The sequence below is a fragment of the Lepidochelys kempii genome, chromosome 4 (assembly GCF_965140265.1).
Source record: "Lepidochelys kempii isolate rLepKem1 chromosome 4, rLepKem1.hap2, whole genome shotgun sequence".
NCBI classification, from domain to species: domain Eukaryota; kingdom Metazoa; phylum Chordata; order Testudines; family Cheloniidae; genus Lepidochelys; species Lepidochelys kempii.
The window spans coordinates 84263675-84283148 of NC_133259.1; the positions used below are offsets into that span (position 1 = coordinate 84263675).

The following is a 19474-nucleotide window of genomic DNA, read 5'->3' on the forward strand; positions in this document are numbered from 1 at the left end:
GATCCTGCTCCCCAGTGGGAGCTCCAGGGCCGGATTGAAACAGCTGGCGGGCCGGATGCAGCCCGTAGTTTGCCCACCCCTGTTTTAGAGTGTGTGGACATACATATGCCTTAATTTAGCTGACAGCCTAAAAAAACTAAAAATGATAGTATTTTAATTGTTCTCTGTGTATATAAAATCTCCCCACTGTATTTTCCACTACATGCATCTGAAAAAGTGAGCTGTAGCTCACGACAGCTTATGCTCAAATAAATTTGTTAGTCTCTAAGGTGCCACAAGTACTCCTTTTCTTTTTGCGAATACAGACTAACATAGCTGCTACTCTGAAACCAGTATTTTAATTGTTGTTTTTGTACTGGATGGCATATCCTTCTGTTCACACACTGCCATGTGTGATATGAGGTGCTGTATTACAAATATAAACAGATAGTTCTTTAAAGAATCCACTTGTTAATGAAATTCAAAGAACATAAATTAGGAAGACAACACTTTCCATTAAGCGAACACATACATTTTATAAAGAGCACTTTGTTTGCAGAAATATTTGATACATTTTACTGCTGCTTGGATTGTGGGGGCAGGAGAGGAGGAGGAGGAAGAGAGAGAGAGACAGATCTCTACTCCTATTTATTCTATACCAGTTATTGTTAAAGGAATTTCAATAAACAAGTGGTCAAAATAAAACCAAAAGATTACAAAATATGCTTTCCTTTCTGATGTCTTGAAAACACATAAATGAGCCTTGTTTGAAAGGTTTAGTTAGTCTACAGGTTTAGTTTTTGTGCAAATCCAGCACAGATTTCTGTGGGGAGGAATCTGTAAAGCTGGGAAACTGGTAGGGCTCACACCCTGCTAATCACACCCAGCCGAAGAATCCAGGCAAAAATATGGGCTAAAAATCACAGCTCTTAGGATATCTGGTCCTTTCAGAAGTCCCTACACACAGCTCTGACACTCACTCCCACCAACATTCCTAGCTTGGATTGCTCATATACCATGCTACCCTCAGTTCCTTAACAACTGTTTGCAAGATCCCTCTCCTCTGATATGTTTAGATTATAGAGAGCAAACTAATGCAGAAAGCTTTACCATTAGTTAATATGGAAAAACACTGTGTACATTAAACCTCTTTTCGGAGGGACCATGTCACATAAGGTGGCTGCTTCCCAGTCCCTCTCTCCATGTTGTATCCCCTTCTCAGATCATATTTCCCAGATCATATGGTGTTAGCACAGAACTGTTGAGAACATGGCATGTAGCCCTCCTTCTCTTCTTTACAGCCTCAATGGTCTCTATAAACATAAATTATTGTACTTATGCTCCCCTCAGTACTGTGAGAGGGTTAGGGCACCAAACAGAAGCATTACCTCAACTCAGTTTATTTTCAAGCATTTGGGTATTGAAAAAAATAAGGATATTAATTCCATCAGCTAAGGATGGACAGCATGCAAGAACCCATTTTGTTCTTGACAAGAAGAAGAAAGAGCTCAAGTAGTTGATAAAGATGGTCATAGATATTAGGAATAGCGCTTCACTACTGCAGGCCACTTTCTCAACATTGTTTTCACTAACCAAATGCTCAGGACATATATCGCATAGTCTGTTCTGCCTGACTACATCAGCATAAATGTGGAGTATTTCCATGGACAAGAAACAGAGTAACTCCAAACTTACACTGGTGATACCATGAGCTGAATTTATCCCTATATGTTGGGGAAAAAAACAGAATTACGAAAGAGAGGACTATCAGATTATGGAGGAATAGCTAGTCATCTGCTTATCTCATATGGGGTAGTCCTACAAACTTCATGAAGAGAGACTTCATTCTCTAGTCCAAATAACTGTATTGCGTCAAGACACCTATAGGAGCAAAATCAGATATTAAACTCAGGCTGCTAGAATGAGAGAGATTAAATATCAAGGGACTCTGAGTACAGGGTTACCCAGAAAAAAAAACAAACCCTAAAACTACAGTTTTAGACATACTAGTATGAGAAATTTATACCTAAAAAGTTAGGAAAAATCTTTCTTCCTCATCACACATTTTGTTTTGAGATAAGCAAAACTTGATTTTCATGTTTACATTCAAGAAGAGTTTTGTCTCATTTAGGGAATACTGCACACTCTGTACTCCTCAGTAACTTCTCTAGGTTTTCTATGCAGCAGCTAATTTGTATAACTACAAATGTTTATAGTTTCTAACCAACCAGAGACTTTATCTTTATTGATTATTCATACTGCTATTTCTTCTGGTGGCTCTTTTTTACTGAAAATTTTATACCGCTGCCCTTTTTTCTTACCTTGGCACTGTGGGTACATGATAAATGTTTCTGATGACAACAGAATTTATCTGGAATATATCCAGGTCTTATTGAAAAGAAGCTCTCTGAGAATCTCATTTTGCATAAATTGAGGTTAAATGATTTTGTAAAGCTTTTAAATCTATGGAATATAAGACAACACATTTGCAAGCTTTTTTTTTTAAAAAAAAAGACGGATGTTATGACATTAACAGATCCCTATAAACTTGCTCAGTGGGGTTCCATGCATGATGTAATGTTGGCAGCATAATAATACTTTGCAGTTAGATCACAGAACAAAATGTATTATTGTATTATCCCAATTTTGCAGATTTTAGATTTAACGGAGAGTTTAAGTGACTTGTTCTAGGTCACAAAGCAAGTCAGTGGTCGACATAAAGACAGAGCCAAGCTCCCAACATAGTCATATGTTCTAATCAGTAGATAACTACTTGTGCATACTAACTAGAGTGTCACTGAGACAGTGCAAGTTATTTGTAGAAAGGATGAAAGTTACAGAACCTAAAAAGGTGGGGTGAGCTAGGCATTTATATGCTTAATAATTCTCTTATACTGACCCACATGGTGGCCTATAAATCCAGGCATGGAAGAGACCCTCATATTGTGTGGGCCTCCTATTTTCACTTAGTCGCATCTGCAGAATTGTTTTCTTAGACCAGACCCTGTAGAGACCTCTGCAGGAGGTCCAGACTCTGCACAAAGAGAGGGAGTAGAAATGGGGCAGGCTAGGATGATACACATCATCTCCTCTCCCTCCAGCGAGTCTCTGGAAAATATAATGCTGACCAAAATAAAACAAACAAACAAAAAATCCCATAATGTAGCTGGATAACTGTGAACGCTATATATGGGTGAAATTCCTCTTATTGTCCTTATTGCCAACTTTCTAATTGCACAAAATCGAACACCCTTGCCCCGCCCCTGCCCTGAGGCTCCACCCGTGCCATGCCCCTTCTCCAAGGCCCTGCCCCCACTCACTCCATCCCCCCTCCCTCCATCGTTTGCTCTCCCCCCCCTCACTCACTTTCACTGGGCTGGGGCAGAGAGTTGAGTTGCAGGAGGGGGTGAGGGCTCCAGCTGGGGGTGCAGGTTGTGGGGTGGAGCCATGGATGACGGGTTTGGGGTGCAGGAGTTGAGGGATTCGGAGTGCGAGAGCGGGCTCAGGGCTGGGGTGCAGGAGGGGGTGCGGGCTCCAGGTGGAGGGTGGGCTCTGAGTGAGGCCTGGGATGAAGGGTTTGTGGTGCAGGAGGGGGCTCAGGGCTGGGGCAGGAGGTTGGGATGCGGAAGTGGGGATGTGGCAGGGTTGATAAAAATAAATGATTTTTAAAAAGCAAAAAAAATGGATTTTTTTTATTTAAATCGGATTTTTTGATAAAATGCTTTTTGAGGAAAAAAGCAATGTAAAGATAGTTTGAATTAAGATACATTAAGGTCAAAGATATCTCACCATGGAATAGGGATTATAAATTCTAATTCTATAGAATGAGACAATATATTCATGTAATGTTTAAGAAAAGTTTTATAAATTCCAATAGTTCATGGATTAGGGACCCAATCTTATGGGGTTCCAGGGGCTTCTGTATAGATTATTTAGGTTAATCTTTCTATCTACCCAATGGGACTCAGTGCTCAGTCTAGAAAATACCATCAGAGATGCTTAGTTTTGCAGTTCTCAAACTGTGGATTTGTGTCTCCAGAGATAACATGCTTGTTAACAGCAAAAAGTTTTTTAAACAAATAAATAATATATAGAAATGAGAAATAACAGACCTCAACCCTATTGTCCCTCTGCAAATTTGTGTACATAGAGTCAATCCCTTATCTCTCTCTAAAAGCGCAAAGTTTCAAAAAGTTTAATGAATAGAAGATTGTTGGGGGCAGAATAGATCAGGACAAGGAGAAGTCTGAAGATAAATGTGAGAAGGGAGGGACAGGCAGTAGAAACAAAAGTGAAACTGTTTGAGCAGCATATTCTAGAATTCTTGAGGTCTTTCTGAGTGTAGCCTTCATTGATTTGAGATCTACCATACCATTCTCTCACTAGAAGGGAAAACCTACAATGCCAGCAGGCTTGTAAAAGAGACCCAGTTTGGGAATAAGAACCATTCAAGAAATACGTGTTTGCTGCTGATGGTCTAAAGAAAGTCACACCAGTGAACTGGTGGAAGTCACTTAAGCACTTGGATTCAGAGACTGTTGGAGATAGTCTCACTTTTAACAGCAGTAGCTTCTTCTGCTGGTGTAGAAAGAATATTTTCTTCCTTTGGACTAATTCATTCCAAATTGAGAAATCCGTTGGGACCTGAAAAAGCAGGAAAGCTTGTTTTTCTTTTCCAGATTATGAACAAACAGGAAAATGAAGGTGAAGACGACTGTTAGCTGCAGAAGCCAATATTTTAAGTTTCTCACGTTTACCTGGCTGACATAGTTGATTAGGGTAACCAGATGTCCCGATTCTATAGGGACAGTCCCGATGTTGGGGGCTTTTTCTTATATAGGCACTATTACCCTACACCCCCGTCCCGATTTTTTACACTTGCTATCTGGTTACCCTGGTCAATTAAATTTTTGTTTTTAAATATATATATATATTTCATTTAACTATTTTAGTTTAAAACAATTTTAACAAAAACAAACCTGATTTTAAAAAACTTGAATGTTTAACTAAATTAAAAAATTCATATGCTTGTTTTGTTAAAAATTATATGTTTGCTGTTGAAGAAAAAAAATCCAGAATACAGAACATTGTTGTTTTAGTTAAATAAAACAATTTAAATGTCTGTCTGGTGATGTTCTCCTCCTAATACAGCATGGCAAGAAAATCCTCCAAATATTGATTAACCTTTGAATTGGAGATAGTTCACCTCCCAATGACTTCATAAATATCTGCTTCAATTACCTTTGGTAAATGAAATAACCAAACAATCATTCATTTTCTGATATAGCTGTAAAACTAATCTGAAAAGTTTTCAAAATAAATCTCTTTAAAAGTATATAGGGTGTACCTTCTAAAAATGAAACCTACATCTGTCTCTGAGTTGGGAAGAAAATGTATTAAGGTTATAACAACCAACAAGAATGCACTTTTATGTAGAAATCCATGATTAAATCGAGTCTTCCTGACTAGTGATTTAAATCAAATCCACCCTGGGGCAGGTGCAGGCTCTGGGAGGGAGTTTGAGTGCAGGAGGGGGCTCAGGGCTGGGGCTGGGTTGTGGGAGAGGGTACAGGCTCTAGGAGGGAGTTTGGGTGCAGGAAGGGGCTCAGGGCGGGAGTTAGGGGCATGGGCCTGAGGTGTGGGAGGGGTTGCAGGCTCCAACCATGTGGCGCTTACCTCAGGCAGATCCAGGTTGGCAGCACAGCAGGGCTAAGGCAGGCTCCCTGCCTGGCCTGGCTCCTGTGGCTCCGGAATGCGGCCAGCATGTCCAGCTCCTAGGTGCAGGGGCAGCCAGGCACTCTGAGCGGTGTGCGCTGCCTGCAGCTGCAGGCGCCGCTGCAGCAGCTGCCATTGACCGCAGGTCTGAAAACTAGACACCTGGCAACCTTACTGTCCTACCTCCCCCTAAACAACTACACAACAAGCGTGTCCCAATATATGCGTTTAAATATCTTTAAAAATTATCTCCCATTTCAGGAGCAAAAGATTGCACTTACATCCTGCTACTGCCCCTGTACAAATGTTACATGCTGGATTAGCACAGGCACAGTTCTCCAGAAAAGGAACTCTAAGACTGTTGTAGAAGCACATGAAGATACAGGATACCTGCAATCCTGTAAGAAGGTGGGGGGAGAGCTAGGGTCAGCCAGCCCTGTTCAATGATCAGATCCAGCTGGGAAGGGAGCAGGGCCAAAATCCTCAGAGATATTTAGGCTCCTAACTTGCATTCAATTCAATGGTAGTCAGGAACCTAAATACCTTTGAGAATCTGGGCCCAAGGGATTATAATGTCAACTAAGTGACTCAGACCAGGTAGGCAGCTCTGCTACAAGTCCCATGACAAACTAAATTATTTCTCACCTCCTACTTATGACAATCAAAATACAACTTAACAAACTGACATACTGACCTAATATATTGGAACCAGGGGTGCCGGAACAGGGGAGCCTCTGGGGGCCATGGTCCCTTCACTTTTTACTGGCTGTAAGGGTGAGCGATGCGGGGGAGAGGCTGGAGAGGAGCGAGCAGGAGGCAGGGTCTTGGGGGGAAGAGGTGGCATGGGAGTGGGGCCCCCGGGAAAGGGGCAGCGTGAGGGCACGGTCTCAGGGAGAAAGGGCAGGACTATGGTTCAGGCACTGTTGGCCCCCGCACTTTTAGGGACCTTCTGCTGCTCCTCATTGGTACATTTGCTAGTATTTCATGATGTGAAAGGCAAGCATGTCACACACACACACACACCCATCCATCACTTTTAGGCCTCCACAGACTTGTTTGCATCTTGCAACAGTGACTTGCCATGAAATGCTGCAACCACAGTAACTAACTTTTGTACAACTGCATTCTCCTCAATTGTATGGTAGTCTAAAAGTGTTAAAGTGGGGGAAATAATTCATATATCAATTACAGATAAATACTACATTCAGAGGAATTAATTCTTAATCCTCATGAGATTAATTGGAAATCCACATGATGTCCACGTCCTAGATCTTGCTAAACATTGCCTTATTAGTTACTCAGTCTAAGGATGCTGAAGAGAGTGCAATAAATAATCCCTTCCAAAGTCCATTCTAACTATTTTTATTCCATAACCACAGTGTGCATGCTGCGGCACAAAAATAAAATAAAAGTGGTCCCTCTCTCATGGTGACAGAGAGTTTGTAATCTAGCTGCAGACATGAAGCAACAAACAATAACCTCAAACAAAGGGCAAAAATGGATGGTGTGGTGAGGAAGTAGAACAAGATTTCCTGTAATGTTGCAAGGATTGTGTGCACATCTTGGTTTTTCACAATAAAATACTGGTGTGTATGTTTATGCTCATTAAATCACGTCAACTCCATCTTTTTCAAGAAGAGGTACAGGAAGAATTTGTGTTTTGTTTTAAAAAATCCCCCCATTTTTACCTAAATCACACCGCTTTAGGAAATCTGATAGCACAAATGCAAAAGGACTGTAACTCTAAGGATCTGCACCTTTGGGAAGACAATAAAACATGAGAGAAAGTATTTGGGGCAGAGTCTGCTATCACCCCCTCCAACTGGGAATTTCTGAAATTCTAGGAAGGACATTTGGCATTGATTTTGCTGATGTAACCCCTATATTATCTTTGTTCAGTAAGCACAGAACTCCAACTATACATATCCATAGCATATGCTGCAATACTGACAAATTTCAATAATCAATAAAACTAGAGAATTCTGTGGGTGGGCAAGTCATTGGTTTTGCATCCAACAAGGTAACTTTTAAGAACAAAGAGGAGACCATTATTTGAATAAGGACAAGTATGCAGAAATGTACAGGGATTGACTTTAGCACTATAGATAAGACAGAGGCAGGAGAGTCTTATGACTAAGTGATTTGGTAACAGAGCAGTGTTTCTCAACCTTTTTGTGCTGGCGACCACCTTTGGACTTAAAAAAAAAATTGTGATCTCTTCCACCCCACCAAGACTTGAAAAAAGTGTGTCGTCTCCCCCCCCCCAGATCTTAAATGTCATTAAGTAAATTATTAATAATACTCAGGGCTGGCATTTGGAGGTTGCAAGCAGGGCAATTGCCTGAGGCCCCATGAAGCTAAGTTACATGCTTCAGCCCTGGGCAGTGGGACTTGGGCTTGGGCTTCAACCCTGGGCAGCGAGGCTCAGGCTTCAGCTTCAGCCCCAGGAAGCAGGACTTGGGCTTCAGCCCCAGGCAATGGGACTAAAGCATGTAACTTAGCTTTGCAGGGACCCCTCTGGCATGGGGTCCTGGGCAATTGCCCTGGTTGCCACCCCCTAACATCGGCCCTGCACTTGCAACCCCCATAAACCTGACCCCCAAGGTTGAGAAACACTGACCTAGAGCATCAGATCTAAAAGCTGAATCTAACCCTACCTGTCCTGGTTCAATCTCAGAAACAGCAGCTCAGTTGGAAGCACTCAGTGTTCAAACCAACATGCACCATGGAATCCTTCAAACTCCCTGCCCTAGGGACTGGAGGTGCCAGGTAGTATGCTTCTGCTCAGAAGCAGAAATGCAGCAAGCTAATAGGTGTGGAGGCAGAAGGTGTCTAGAAAAAGAGTGATGTCAAAGAAGAAAGGGAGACAAGGTGACAAAGGGTAGTGGGGGAATGAATGTACCTGGCAGTTTCCTTCTATTTTTCCTGTTTGGCCTGTTGCTGCTGTTAGCCACAGGGCACACACAGCCTTTTGAACACTTATGAAAGAGCCCACCTGCTTGGTAATAAAAAATCTAGTAGAAACTTGTCCTTGCCCGTGTGTTTTGAAGAAATGAGATAAAACATTTAAAATATCTTGCATAACGCTCTCATGTCCTGCATACTGGGCCTTTGTGCATATTAGCTTTAAATAATGGCATACTAGTATTAGAGGCTAGATAGGTCATTTGGGAGGAGAGTCATTGGCAGAGCAGTTCTTGCCTTTCGACTTCCATCCCACCCCAAAGTAAAAATGAGTATACTACTGTCCTGGCTACATTTTGAGAAAACAGGTCTCAGTCATGTTACGGGCTGGGCATAACCAGCACCTTTCATTTAAGATAGTTGTAAGAAACACTTAAGCTCCTTTATGGTGCCTGATACCATAGCGGAACAATAGCAGCCTCCACCTCAAATAGGCATATGACACTGCCCAAAACAAAGGCTCATGCAAGACACATGTGGGCACAAAGGTTTCACTGTGAAAATTTGTCTTGGAAAGAAAGGCAGAAAAAGCCAAAGAAACTGAGAGAGAAGGCAGCAAGGAAGCACCAGACACAGACACACTGGTAATGTGGCTCAGAGAAAAGCTTAGAGAGAGCTTTTGCGCCAAGCGCTGGCTGGAAGGGGCTTGGAACTGTGAGCAAAGGAACTTCCTCATTTGTTCAGGCAACATGATTTTCTATATTCTTTCTAATCATGGCTCTACCAATGACTTGAAGCATGACACTTAAGCATGTGTCTGAGTTTCCCCATTTGTAATATGGGAAAAATACCTATCTACCTTTATAGGAATATTTTGCTGAGTTAATCTGTACAGTGCTTAAAAAGCACAAAGTAAAATACATGGCAAATGCTATATATTATAGCATTCAACAGTTTCCAGAAAGGGAAGTTACCTACCCTGGCAGAAAAGTGGGGTGTGCAACTGGGAGTTGAGGGGAATCATCTCACTGACCCCAGGCTTTTCTCCCTTCCTCATTCAAGAATTTTTTCGATAAAGGCAAATGTAAATGTAACCCGCACACCTCCTGAGACCACTTAAAGAGAAATAAAATAAGTCTGCTCTACTGCCTTAGCTAACAGCCAGTTGGCTTTTAGCTCATGCGGTAGAGGCTCATGCACTAAGCTCCAGAGGTCCCCGGTTCGATCCGGCCTGCCGATGACCGGGGTCTGTCGGCATTACAAGTGGGGGCTCGTCCAGGATTTCAACTGGGAAGACTCTGAAGCTCGAGATGCACTTCCTCAGCTAGGAAAAGTATGTAACTCACACACCTTCTGGGTGTGGTGTTCTGTCCCATCTAGTGGCACCAAGACCACTTAAAGAGAGAGTGATAAAATGAGTCTGCTCTACAGCCTTAGCTAACAGTCAGTTGGTTTTGGGGTCATGCACTAAGCTCCAGAGGTCCCCGATGTGATCCTGCCCACCACCAATCGGGGTCTGTCGGCGTTACATAAACACTTCCTCTTCAGGCTAGACCTTTTTTTTTTAATTGGTGGGAAAGGAATAGAACCCTGCACGACCACTTATGCAGTAGCAATGCTTCCCCTCTTCCAATCTATCAAACCCATGCACATTTAATCATTATTTAAGCATCATCTGGTAAAGAACTCTAAACTAAAACAATAAAGGGCTAATTCCAGGGGTTTCGTTTTTAGCCTTAGGATTTTCCCCTCACACTAGAGAGTTTAGTAAGTTTTTAGCTTTTCCATCTAAGGGCCGTACCTCTGTTGTGCCTCCAAGACTACTGATCTTGCCTCTCTTCAGTTTCTTATTTTCTCACTTCTTTCAGTGACCCCCAATACTATGGTTAGACATTGGTCATTGGTTCAGTATTGACTTAAAAGAATGAGAGCTAGCTACCAAAACCATACACAATGCATATACGCAGAGAATTAAGTTACCCCAAAATTATCTAACTCATAACTTCTTGACTTGTGCAATTAATAATTCAGCCTTGACACTGCATTTCTTATTCCATATTTTACAAGATTACTCTCATCCTTTGGCTTTTTAACCTCATAGCTATTACAGGAACTGAGTTAGAATTCCATTTATTGTTTTACCATTTCATTTGGAAAAACAAAGCTTTGTTTCCTAATTGTGCAAAATTGAAAGCAGACAGGTTGGTTATTTCAGAACTGTGTATTTCTAGTGTGTCCAAGAGGTTCAAAATTACAATTGTGTATTGCTTTCAAAATAAGATATGAATACAGAAGCCCCCCAAGTATCTGTATAGAATGTTTCATTATATTAGTGCCCCAAGACAAGATCTTACAAGGTTTGTGCTACCACTTACTAATGTTATATATAGCAAGTTGCAAATGAAACTGACTGCAACCTGCGATAGTTTAGACTGCATAAAACTATTTTTATGTGGGGCTTAATCCAACCTTCAGTCAAGACAGTGAAAGCCTTTTCTCCAATTTCAGTGGGCACTGGATTGAGCCCTGTAATCCATGCTTTATAGTCACTCAGAGCTTTCTTTAACTTTCATCTTTTAGGCGTAAAACATCCTTGCCTAAAGGTTTCGCTTGGTTTTGGAAAATTGGGGGGAGGGGGCAGGGATAGAGGGGAGAGTGATTGAGCCATTTTGGTGCAAAAGGAGGTTGGGGTTTTTTTAATTCCATCATACAAATCATTTATTTTTTTACATGTACAGTCTTACAGCTGAAAAAGCATGGAGATTAGAGATACAGTTTGGCCTGGGAATAGGTTTTACTGCGGAACAATACATAGCTTTGTTTCAGGGGAAGTTGGTTTTGATTTGATGGAGTTATGATCATTTGAAGATTGCCTACTGAGCACATACAGTAGATATTTTTCTTGCTAAAGAAGGCTATGCTGCATGATCCTAGGCCCACAGTTAAAGCAAGGGCTCCTGCACACCTTGTAAGGCATGTTGGGGCTGAAAAAAAGGCTCTAGACACTATGGGAAAGGAATTGCCTCCTATGCACTTTGGACCCAATTCAGCAAGATATTTAAAGATGTGTAACTTTAAGCACATGAATAGCTGCATTGACTTAAATGGGGGTACTCCCATGCTTACAATTATGTGTGTCGTTATCAAAGCTACAGGACTAGCTGCACCTCTGTCCCCATCCTAATCCCAATAAGTGCATTGCCTCAACTGTCAGGCATCATGCCTTTACCTACATCCAGGTGGAATTCTGCAATTCTCCCACTTTTAGACCAGGCCGTGGACTACAATACCCTGTGTATCAAATGTGATTACTTCACAGGTCTGACTAAGTTCAAGTACTTGCAGTTCTTCCATTCAGGAGTCTCTGACCAGTGGCATACAGCGCCAAAACACCCTTCTTAAAACCCAGTCTTGTTTATTTTAACAGTAGGACAAAGAATTTAAAGAAAAAAAGGATTTTAAAACAGTCTATATGCATGTCTATTTTACTTGGAGTCTATTACCTGATGTTAACCTAGGCAGGCCTAAATTCTTCAGACATCCCAGTGTACGCCTGTGTCTCAGCCAAACTACTCTCCCCGCTTAAGAGAAAGTCCCTTTAAAGAAAACCCTAATAGTTCTTTTGATCTCTCTGATCTCTTTTCCTTTCCTGGCATTATCTCTTAACAACCCTCAAGTGTTTGCAGAGAAGTGAAGCTTTTCTTTCCTTTCCTGCTTATTCCCTCCACATACACAACAGTCCCCTATTAAATTTGCACAATATAGTCATATAGTAAATATCCAAATCAACAGGTCAACATGCAGTAGTCATAAATTATTACAGAGCAGCTCCAAATCCATCAGAGTCCTTAAGTATCTGGCTGAATCAGAGAATTTAGCAGAATTATCAGGATTATGCCCAGAGTGGCTCAGGATGTCAGCACAAGTAAGTTAAATGCACTTGAAGCACCTTAAAACTGATTACAATTTAAAACAGAATTTGAAAATCAGGGAGGGGTTGAGACTACGGCTTTAGTGGGCCTTGTCAGGTACACTTTTTGGCTGAGGCAAGGAATCTGGATTACACAGTTTACCTATGATCTGTCCAGTGTTTTGGAAGCCAATAGAGCTTCACAGAGTATTACATTCTTAACCATTTAAAAAAATCCATGAAATCATCCTCCCCCATACTAGAATGAGTGAGGCCTGTTTTCTCTGTCTCTATTAGACTGCAGACACCTCCAAGCAGGGACTATGCTTATTGTAGCCCTAATGATTAATCTGTTTGCTTGCACAGATATATCTTTTCTTATAAGTTTAAGTATTTGATGTATTGTAATAGGCTTATAGATTTATATTAAAAATAAGTTTGGCTGTAATGCAAAAGACCTACAGGCCAAAAATCTGTATGTTAAGCTAAAGAAAGTTAGCATATCTATCTTAAGTAAAGTTGACCTACATCTTGTTACCCAAATAGAAAAAGTACCCACGCTTATGTCTAAGTCCTTTACCTAGACCAATAGACAATGAAGAATGACATAGGGGGGTTTTCAAAGTTGTACCCACGGACTTAACAAGTACACCACAAGAAACTTATGTGTGTACATACCTGTCATCCATATGCACATACATATTAACCTATGGGGTAATGTACCCTAACATTTCTGTGGGGGAGGAATAAAATTTGGGCAGAAGAGGTGACCAATGGCTCTTAACTATTAATAGGCCGTACTTATTTTCTTTTCAAACTTTAAGTTCCAAGGGGACTAGGCTAAACTTGGTTTCCCTAAACTTTTATTCCCAGTTCTGTTTATTAGGTTTTAATTTTTAAGTTAAGTTAGATAAGTAAACCCTAAGGCAGCTTTAACAGCTCCTTGCATTAGTTTCCTCTGCAAGAGGTAAAAAACCGAAACCGCCAAAGGCGAGGCCCTACGTCTTTCAACACCAGGTTATCAAGACAGGGTGTGAGTATTAACCAAGGTTTTGCAGCACATAATATTGTATTACCATATGTATCTATTAAATAACAGTAATACAACTGTAACTTTGTAACTCTATTTTACCATTTACTTACTATTTCACTGATTTTAATAAAAAGTCTTTATAACTATATCTGTCTCAGTGTGAGCTTCCTGTAGTACCCCTGAGGGTCCTTTGTACATTCTGTGGAGCCTGATTCAATATTAAATCAATATTACGAACACACCCTAAATTAGGCTACATTATTGCTGTATCTGGTACAATACTGGTCATATCCTCAGAGCAAAACAAATACAGGTTGTAATATTTTGGGATAATTTATATCATAACACTACCAAAAAAATAATTGTGAATCAGAAATTATAGTATCATGGTCAATTTGTAAGTTTTATTACCCTTATCTGGGTGTCAGATCCAGGATAACTTCAATTGAATGCCATAAGTGTACAGGTTTGTACAGGAGTGCACTCAGATGGCTCCAGTTGCAGCACTGGCCTTTGCTTGTAAAATTTTTTGGGGAAAGACATGCCTCTTTTTGTTTGGAAAATACTTGGGGCACTGTGGGTGTCAATGAAAACATGTAATAAATACTAATTTCATTTCTGTGTATACATTTTTATGACATCATTGCTTACTGTTGAACAGTGTGATAGATCGAAGACACTTTGACCTCTTCCTTGCTGTTGAATCCAAGGACTAAGCACAGCACTGGATCTGTGTAGGGTCTTCCTGAAGCTTGGGTCATATCTGCACCTACAGTGCTACAGCAGCGCAGCTCTACTGATACAGCTATGCCACTGCAGTGTGTGTGGTGAAAACGCTCTATGCCAATGGGAGAGAGCAATCCTGTTGCCATAAAAAACCTCACCTCCACGAGCAGCAGAAACTATGTCAGTGGGAGAAGCTCTCCCGTCGACATACCACTGCGTACACGAGCACTTACACTGGCATAACTTATGTTGTTCAAGGGGGTGATTTATTCACACCCCTGAGCAACATAAATTATGGCAGCATAAACCGTAGTGTAGACATAGCCTTAATGTCAAATTTCATTTTGTTTTGTCTGTATGGGGACACTGGATAAGAAGGACTGCAAGCAAAACTGTCCTCAATTTCTTTCACCACACACAAGCATCATGAGTCCCAATCCTGAAAGATACCAAACACCGGCAGTTTTCATGGTAATCAACCTAAGCTGCCTGGGCTCACTCTCATGATCATTCTCCATTACATCTTAAAGACAGAGCCAAGTTCTCCTCTCACACCAGTTAAATTCCACTGACTTCAAGATGTCACTCCTAATTTAAAAGCAAGATCAGTCATACCCATATGATCCTTAGCAGATACCATAATAGCTTTAGATTTGGAATACTGTATTTTTTTAAATAGACGATTTAATCGTCTTCTGTTATTTAGTTTTGTATTTTTAATGTCACGCAAATATATATGTTAAAATATTTCACTCAACAGCTTTTTTCAGCTGCTAACAGGGATACAAATTGGATTGTGACACAAAACTCAAATTCTTCACAAGTCAAGGTGAATAAAAAAATAGTAATTTAAAAAAATAAATTTGATATTTTATTTAAATTACATATATTTTTCTTTTTACAATATATTTGTTATTATGATAAACCATATTATAGCCTAAATTTGTTTTAATCTATTAAAACTAATTAAAATTAAATAAAAAAACAGTATATATTTGCTGTAAAGTTTCAAAGAAAGTCAAACTATTCAACTGTTCAAAGTCAGTAGTTAAACACCTGGAACTAAAGTTTGTTGAAGTGGTAAACCAGCCTTTAACCGCAGTAGCCTCTTCTGCAGGTGTAGAGAGAATATATTCATTCTTTCACTTTATCCAACTAGTTCAGTTCAATGACTAATTCATTCAAAGTTAAAACACGGATCGGAAGTTGAAAAAGCAGGAAAGCTTATTTTTCTCTTCCAATCTATGAATAAAAATGAGGTGTGAGACGAGGAGATCTACTACTGTAGTTCTAAAATCCTGAAGGACATGGTCACTAGAAACAGTCCAATTCACTAACTACAGATAGTATTTCTTTGTTTAATAAATCAGTTAGTTTTAAATACAAAACATGTTTTGATAAACTTACTTTCCATCCCCTTATATATCCAGTACATTTAAGATTGATTAAACTAATAAAAACCACTTTAACTACTATTAACTATTAAAACAAAAACTACTATTGTGTGCATTTTTAATTGAATTCCAGTTTCCATCCACATTGAGCATAACATAAATCCCGAGTAAAGTATAATCATCTAGTAAATCAGAAATGAATCATTCTCCATTATCTCACATAAGAAAAAAGTGTAAAATTAAGACTCTAAATAAATGTATGTTATGCTATGTAATTGTTTAAATAAATGTGTATAAATAATGTTTCCTCCTGGTTACCAAAAAGTAGTACCAAATTTAGTGTAAAGGCTAGATTTAGTTGCAAATCTAAGGTACCACAAGTAATCCTCGTTCTTTTCACCGTGTTTTAATGGTTACCAACACAATGGGCATCAACTTTTCTTTGGAGAGGAATTAAAATATGCAAATCTTAAAACAAGATTAAAATCAACTATTTCAATCAAGGTTTCCTACTTCTCCTTAATCAATCAATCCACCCTGTCACAAACACATTTCTATATTTAAACATGCAGCGCTGGCAAAGGAAAGGAAACCTACCCTCCCCTCAACCTCCTTTACATATTCAGAGAAGACACCTTGTCCTTTACCCCAGTCCCCATTCTCTGCTGAGAGTGAGGCTTCGCAGCTTGTTAGCTGCACATGACGAAAAAGGTGTGAAGATTTTATTTTGATTGTGTGCGGAAATCAATGCGAGTTTCCAACACTGCTTGAATGGCACATACTGTGTACATGAATCTAACTCTAAATGTGAAGTTACCAGCTTGCACAAAGGTGAACCACAGTCCCATAAATACCGCCTGCAACTTAGCTGTTCACACACATCAGTTTCAAGGCATGCAATGGAAACCAGTAAACAGTCATTATTATTTGTGTTCGGCCGTGTTCTGAAGCTGCCGGGTGTGCAGTTTCTTCTGTGGCGTGCGCAGGACTCAGCTCCGACCGTCACTTCTTAGATCAGAGCAGACACCCCTGGCAGCGACATAAACTGAAAACTCAGCAGCAGGCTGCGACCCACGTAGAGAAGCACAACCAACCCCATTCATACCGAGCAGACTAAAAAGGACACAGAGGAGCCTTTGGCCTCCCACTCAGCACAGCTCCCCAAGGAAACCGCGTCAAGCCCCAAGAATAACTCCGAGTCCCGGCTCTCCCCCTGCCAGCAGCAGCAGCAGCACGGCCCCCCGCCTCTCCCTCCCCCGCACGTCACCCCAGGCCCGCGGCGCGGGAGAGAGACCCAGCCACCCGCGGGCACGGGCCAGGGGCTGCCCACCAAGCTCCCCGCCCCCAGCCATGTGGACGCTGCGGAGCTGGCTGCGCGCACGCCCGCTGTCCCGCCACTGCTCCTCGCCTGCCCCGTGGCGGGGCCGAGTCCCACTTACTGGGGCCGGAGGCGGGCCTGGCTGCCGCGGGCGAGCGCTGGGCTGCGCGGAGGTGGCTCTCGGACCCTAGCAGCAGCAGGAGGAGGAGGGTTCCCGGGCGCCCAGGCTTCCAACACGTGCACACACCCCAACCCAGACACAGCCCTGCCCCGCCTCCAGCCCCCGGCCCGCACCCCACGGGCCAATGGCAGCCCCAGGCGCGGGGACCTCCCCTCTAGTAACCGGGGCCCCTCGGCTGCGCGGTGACAGCTGCCCGATTTCACCGCTCCTGCTGGCCAAGCCCCTCTCCCGCTGCCTCTGCTTCATGCTGGGGCGGGGGCTGAGGGAAGCCCCCTCCCCCGTGCGAAAGGATCCTGCTGGCACTAATGCCCCTTGCTCCCCAGCCCCAAGGAACCCCCTCCTTTCCCCCCGCCCCGCCGCCAAGTTGCCTCCCTGTTTGTATCAGCAGAACATAAAGATTGCTATTAGGAGAGCGGATCCCTGCTCCTTCTAGTCCAGGATCCTGCCTCTGCTAGTGACCTGTAGCAGAACTTCAGAGAAAAGTTCAAGAAACCCCACAAAAGGCAGATACAGGCTAAGCTGCCCGCCCCCCAGCCCCCAAGGTCTCATCCGCCTCTCTAATAGTTAGAAATTGGTTTAAACTCTGTTATAAGGGGTTTTCCCCCCAATCTTTTTGTTGTCATTAACCATTGTAACTGTGGATATTCTTTATTACCCATATGTGTCCCATCTCTCTGTGAATCTTGTTAAATTCTTGCCTTAGCAATATCCTGTAGCAAGGAGTTCCACAATCTAATTATGCAGTGTATGAAAAAGTATTTCCTTTCATCATTTTTGAGTTGGCTGCCCTTTGATTTAATGGAATTTCTCCTTGTCCTAGTGTTAAGAGACAAGAACAGAAGCACCTTCTTGCTACTATTCATTATTTTATATATTTTTATCATTTGCTCAATATATTTTACATTACTTTTTTTTTTAGACACCAAGATTTATGCAGCTCCACCTGTAATGTTTTTGTTGGGCTTCCACAAGTGGTAGTAACAGCCAGATTTAGAGGAAAAGAAGCAGTCTGCCTTAAAATGAGATTTGTTTGCAGTATTGTAGCCGTTTTAGTCCCTGCATATGAGAAACACAAAGCAGGTGAGGTAATATATTTTAGTGGCCCAATTTCTATTGGTGGCAGGTACAAGCTTTTGAGTTTCACAGAGCTCTTCTTCAGGGCTGGGTAATGTAACCAGAGTGTCTGAACTAAATACAGTTTAGGACAGAATGTTAAGCAGAAGGGGTTCACACTATATATAATATAGGAGACCATTTAAATGAAGTGGCCAATTAAGAGTTAACAGGCAGTAGGGTGTGTTGAAAATTGTTGTAATGAGCCATGAAACCCAAGTCTGGGAGTCCATCATTTTTAGTATCTAGCAGAGTGATGAACTTAAGTTCCCATGCTTGCCTTTTGAAAGTGTTGTGAAGGTGTCCTTTGAAGGTGAGGCCTGAGAGGTCAAATACGGAGTGATCGCTTTGTGAAAGGCATTCATCCATGGATGATATGATGTTTTTGTCTTTTATCATTTTTCTGTGTGAGTTCATTTGAGAGCATAGTGATTGTCTGGTTTCAGACACATAATTGTTGAGGCATTTGATACACTGGATGAGGTACACCACATATTGTGATAGGCACGTTTAGGATCCCCTAAAGGTGTATTGTGGGAGGGGTAGTGATCATCATAACAGTGGAGATGTGTCTGCAGGTTTTGCACCTGTTGTTCTGCAGGGGCTGGGGCTGCTTTGAGTTGGTGTGCCCTGGTCTGTGAGGAGCTTTTTTCTAGTAATGAGCGTGGTGAGGTTGGGGGGTTGTAAGAAGGCCAGAAGAAGGAGATTGGGAAAGATTTCTTTCAGGATGTGGTCCCTGTCAACTATGGGTTGAATTGTTTGATGTATACTGTATGGGGTGTCAACAACTGGGGGGATGTGGTCATTCTTTCCTCTTCCCCGCCCCCCCCCGCCTCCCCATATTGTAGCAGGTTTCCCGGTACCTGGGTAGCCTTTACCATGTTGTGATCTATGTCACTGGTGGAGTGCCCTTGTTTAGTGCAGGCAGTTTTAAGGGTGTTAGGTATATATCCTGGACTTTCTCTTCAGAGCAAATTCTGTGGTAGCTGAGTGCCTAGGATGACATATCAGCACCTTTGTGGTGTTTAGATGTTGCTTCTAATTATTAGAATTGGGAGCACTGGCTGTTGGGAGTCTGAAAGGACAGGAAACAGGAAGGAGGGGGGAGGAGTTGAGAGGCTGGGAGAAAGTTATAGAGGGTGCAGCAGCAGCTTGGTAAAGAGGTTTCCACTTTGAAAATAAAGTTGAAGCTTTATTTATT

General features: G+C 41.7%; 1 protein-coding gene across 1 annotated transcript in view; it reads right to left on the reverse strand.

Moving 5' to 3' along the window:
• SLC7A2 (solute carrier family 7 member 2) overlaps positions 1-17172 on the reverse strand; it is a 106321-nt gene extending 89149 nt beyond the window's left edge. The window contains exon 1 of the mRNA XM_073341919.1: positions 17101-17172. The gene's annotated coding sequence lies outside the window, so the exon portion shown is untranslated. The remainder of the gene's footprint in view (positions 1-17100) is intronic.
• Positions 17173-19474: the final 2302 nt, after the last annotated feature.